This window comes from Helianthus annuus, chromosome 4, assembly GCF_002127325.2.
Source record: "Helianthus annuus cultivar XRQ/B chromosome 4, HanXRQr2.0-SUNRISE, whole genome shotgun sequence".
NCBI lineage: Eukaryota > Viridiplantae > Streptophyta > Magnoliopsida > Asterales > Asteraceae > Helianthus > Helianthus annuus.
The window spans coordinates 27,274,001-27,279,228 of NC_035436.2; the positions used below are offsets into that span (position 1 = coordinate 27,274,001).

A 5,228-nucleotide genomic window follows, 5' to 3' on the forward strand; every position below is an offset into this window, starting at 1 on the left:
GATCAGCGAGTTGTATGCTTATTTTTGTAGGGCTCGTGGTTCCCAAGCCAAGCCTTTTGAACATTGATGAGGGCATGAGGTTAATGCTAGCCCCTAAGTCGGCCAAGGCATTGCGAACGGGTGATTCCCCTATTGAACATGGAATCGTGAAACTTCCGGGATCGATTTTCTTTTGGGGTAGTTTATTGAGTACGAGGGCAGAGCATTCTTCGCCTAAATTAACTAATTGCAAATTTTCAATTTTCTTTTTATGTGTAAGGAAGTCCCTCATAAATTTAGAGTATTTGGGCATTTGGGTTAGGACTTCGATAAAAGGAATATTGACATGCAATTGTTTTAACAAACTTTCGAATTTTGCGAATTGCTCATTGGTTTTTTGACGAATTAACCTACCGGGGTACGCAACTCGAGGAGCCTTGATAGGCTCTGGTGATGGGGGAGAGTTCTTTTCCTGCGGATGTGTTGGCGTCGTTTCTTCCGCCGCTGGAGGTACTTCTGCAGGCCCTACGGTGCGGTTTCGAAGTGTGATGAGGTGAACTTGCGCCTTTGGGTTTGTTTCGGTATTGCTAGGTAATGCGCCTTGCGGTCTCTCGGAAAAATTTTGTGCTATGTTTTGAATGCTAGCTTGTTGATTCCTAAAATTAGATTCTAATTGTAGAAATCTTTCCGAGTTTTTCTTATCAGTGTCGGAGATGAGGCGAGATATAGTATCTTCGAGCCTTTCTCGTCCACCTTGTTGTTGAGTGAAATTTTGTGACTCATTCCTTGATTGCTGAAAGTTTGTTCATTGGGTTTGTTGGTTACTACTATTGCCGGTTTCCCTCCAACCAAGGTTTGGGTGGTTTCGCCATCCTTGGTTGTAGGTTCCCGTTGGAGGACCCGACGGCCTAGGTCTATTATCAATGTAGTTTACCATTTCTTGTTGTTCGTCCGTTTCTTTCATGCAACTCCAATTCTCATGTGACCCACCACACCCCTCACAAGCCATAACCGAGACTGTTTTTGTCATTTCTAATTTTTTTATTTTTGAAGAAAGGGCCTCGATTTGGGCTTGTAAAGAGGTGCTTTCGTCGACCTTATGGGCGCCCGGGGCGATAGACTTATTTCCCCGGGGAGTGTGCCATTGAAAATTGGTTTGAGCAATTTCCTCAATTTGATTATATATTTCGTGTGGGCGTCGATTACCTAAAAGTCCCCCGGAGCTAGAATCAAGTGTCTGCCTAGTATGTGGCAACAATCCATTGTAGAAAGTGGATACTTGTTGCCATATTGCGAGGCCGTGATGGGGGCACTTGCGTAATAGCTCCTTGAACCTTTCCCAAGTTTCATATAAGGATTCCCCGTCCTCTTGTGAGTATGTATTAATTTCAGCCATTAATTTAGCAGTTTTAGAAGGAGGGAAATACTTATATAGAAATTTTTGGGCTAGTTCATCCCAGGTGTTTACCGATCCAGCTGGGAGGGTGTTGAGCCAAGCTTTCGCTCGGTCTTTCAGTGAGAATGGAAACATACGGAGGCGGATGGCGTCGTTTGATGCCCCATTGATCCGAAAGGTATCACATATTTCTAAGAAATTAGTTATATGTAGATGGGGATCCTCGTCCGCAAGCCCGTGGAAGGTTGCGGAGTTTTGGAGCATTTGTATCAAATGCGGTCGAAGCTCGAAGTTATTGGCTTCGACATTCGGAGCATTGATAGCGGCGCCTAGATTACCTACGGTGGGCCGTAGATAATCCATAAGGGTACGTTGGTCCGCCATTGGGGGTGGATCACCCGAAACCTTCTCTTGGTTTTTGGCTTTTAACCTTTTTCTGAGAAAGCGTTCGGGTTCTTCTAGCGGTTCTTTTATGTCTTTATTGGAACTGGAGCTCATACACTACGTGAGGATGGTGTCGGGTTCCAAGTCCTGCAATAAAAACAAAAAAGAATGTCGGTCAGAAGGTTCACCACGGCCCCGTGTTGAGCGAACACGGCCCCGTGGTCGGAAATACAGTGATTGTTTTCCAGATCCCAGTTACTGGAAGTTGGACACGGCCCCGTGTTGCACCGGCACGGCCCCGTGGTCAGCCTTCTGTAACTTGAAAAACAAAAACTGCCAGTAACTTTGCTGAGCACGGCCCGTGTCCGACCAGGCACGGCCCCGTGCTGAGCTCTGCAGAAGCTAAAAAAAATAAAAAAAAATCCTAAAAAATTAAAGAAAAATAAAAATATGATTAGGCCGTTGATTCCTAACTTTCTTAAAATCCTTGTGTCCCCGGCAGCGGCGCCAAAAACTTGATGCGTGTTAGTGTATATATGTTTTTAGATATATATTTAAGCCCTTTTTACACTTTTAGCCAAGTTTTAAATTTATAAAGCACGATATTTACTAACACTAAGCACACATATGGGCAAGTGCACCCATCGTGGACGTAGTATAGTGTTGGTAAGATACCGAGGTCGTCCAAGGACACAAGAGCTTTTAATACCGGTTTATCCTCAACGTCTAATCAAATCAAAAAGGTTAGAAAAATGTTTTAAACTAAGAAAAATAAAAACTAACTAAATGCTGAAAATAAAAATAAAATAAAAACAGATGGACAAGATGAATCACTTAGTTCCGACACGTGTATTAGTATAACCTTTGATTATTTTCGCACTTTTGCACTTGTTTAAGAGATTATCTTAGTTATTCTAGTAGGCCCCTCTTTTAAAAGCGACGTTACCCTCAACCCAGTAGTTTGAGTCAGCAAGGATACAATCCTAAAGGGTCGGATTATTGAAAGATAATGAATTAAGTTATTAATGCAAATTATGGTAGGCCCCGCTTTTGGCGGTGACGTTACCCTCGGCTAAGTAGTCTGAGTCAGCAGGGATACAGTCCTAAATAGCCGGGTTATAGTATTAATAGTAGTTAACTTATGAGGGGGTCAAAGAGTTTGGATCCCCGCCATCCAATACCTATGGGCATTGAAGGAGATCCTACTAAATTTGACCCAGGTCCCAAGCAGGACCTCTAAACGCTGAACAAGGGCAAGACCCTTACCAAACCGTTCCCTTAACCCCCGACCAGGTAGCCAACATACCTCCATATAGACCGTGGAGATATGAATGGTGAAAATCTTTTATTTTATATAGACAGTAAAATAACGCCAAGACACCACGGACAAACGATAAGGAAAGATCACCTTCAACATAAGTAACTAGTTATTAAAGTCATTAATACAAAACCAAATAAAAATTGCAAAAGATTAAAAATAAAAAGTATTATACTAAACACTTGTCTTCACCAAGTGATGTAAGAGACTTAGGCAAACATGGCCTTGATTGTCAAGAACTCTTACGATCAATCTTGGATCCCGAGACGACTCACACACTCTACGATGGACAATGGATGATGGTGGTGGATGATGGTGTTATGGTGGTGGTGGGTGGTGGATGAAGTGTGAGAGAGGTGGTGTGCCAAGGGATGAGAGAGAATGAAGCCAAGCTCCTCTATTTATAGGCTGAACAGAAGGCTGGACACGGCCCCGTGTCCGCTGGACACGGCCCCGTGCCCGCCTGACACTCTCTCTCTTCATTAATTGTAATTGCGAATTACAATTAATGCGCCTGCTGTACTTTCACCACGCCCCCGTGCTCGCTGGACACGGCCCCGTGGTGGGCAATGGAAGCTTCTACTGGTTTGTCTTTTCTGCTGCTTCCTGGGCACGCCCCCGTGTTCGCTGGACACGGGGCGTGTTCAGACTCTGTTTCCTTCTTTTTGCCTTGGAAGGTGCCATTGAGGGTCCGGGCAGTCTACTTTTGTTCCTTTTCTTGTATTTATGGTAGAATTAGTGGTCTTTTTGCTTCTTTTGTGATTTTGAGCTCATTTCATCCTGAAAATACAAAAGGAAGACAAAAACACTCTTTTTCCAACATTAGTACTTAAAAAGGGTTAGTTTTATGCCTTAATTGATGTGTTTTATATGTTGCATTTTACACACATCAACCGGATTCTCCACAAAATTATCGCTTCGTTGGCATGTATACGATCACGATCCACCATTTTATTCTTTGGGCGGCTCAAACTTGCTTCAGGTCCGTTATACACATTTTCAAAAAATTCAAGCGTCTCATTGTCGGAAGACGTTTGGCTATCACTATCGCTGTCCATCGGAAACGTATCCGTAGGAACTTCCATTTGTGAAATATGTAGAATGTGTGATATATATTTATGTTTTGATGTGGGTGAAATGGAATAAAGTTATAAAGAAAGTGTGAAATATATATATATATATATATATATATATATATATATATATATATATTGTTTAATTTTTTTCTATTACAAACAGTCCAATTCAAATGGTCAAAACACCACAACGTTCATTTTTTTCAAACTTTTAACACGTTAAAAACTTCACACGTTTTGGGTTCCACACGTTTTTTAAAGGGGCGACGGTGGTGTTATTTTGGGTTCCACACATGGTACAGGGGCTATCACGGGGCGCCCTGTCCCCCAATGCTATTGGCACTGAACATTGACTCACTCCCAGATAGAGAGCATCAAGTTTTGGAAAAAAGAAAGATGAAGATTTTCATAAAATGGGCTCTGTAGTTTTTTTTGGTATTAAAGTTATGTAATTTTCCTTGTTATAATTTATAGTTTCCTTTTTTAACTTATGTATTTATTTCTTGTTTAAAATTAATTGTCGCAGCCCCGATCCCTACCCCGGGAGCGGGAGCCGCGAGCAACAGCTGGTGGTATCGGTGTATATTAATTTGGCAGCGGAAATGAGACATCAAGATCGTAGTTAGGAAATAAATTTCACAGTTTCAAAACACCAAACTTTTATAATAAACAAACGGGATAAAACCCATGCTTCATAATATCTTTATAGGGATAGACCCTAGTTGCTGAAAACATAAACTTTTATTTAGGTAACTTTGTTGGGATTAAACCCTATCAAAGGAACAGTTGATTAAAGCCAAAACTGGATCAGATCAGTGGATTCCGAATAAGCAGATGTTTGTATTCATTCTTTCCCCTTGGAAGTCCCCCTAACAACTGATGTCCTCTATCTACTGTCCGTCTACAACAACTGCTGATCATTCAACATCTGATGAAGTTCTAAAGACTGTTAAAGGCAAGCACTGATGCTCAATCTACTGTCATGTTTCAAGTACTGTTGATGAAGACAAAACACTACTAGGAGTATACCAGTGGAATGGGAAGCAGTAGTTTAGTCTATCTTATGTTTGTATTG

General features: G+C 41.7%; 1 non-coding gene across 1 annotated transcript; it reads left to right on the plus strand.

The window, feature by feature from the left end:
* The first annotated feature begins 1,274 nt into the window (after window positions 1–1,274).
* LOC118491916 lies at window positions 1,275–1,381 on the plus strand. The gene has a single exon (XR_004892361.1). It is a non-coding gene; the product is annotated as a small nucleolar RNA R71 (small nucleolar RNA).
* Window positions 1,382–5,228: the final 3,847 nt, after the last annotated feature.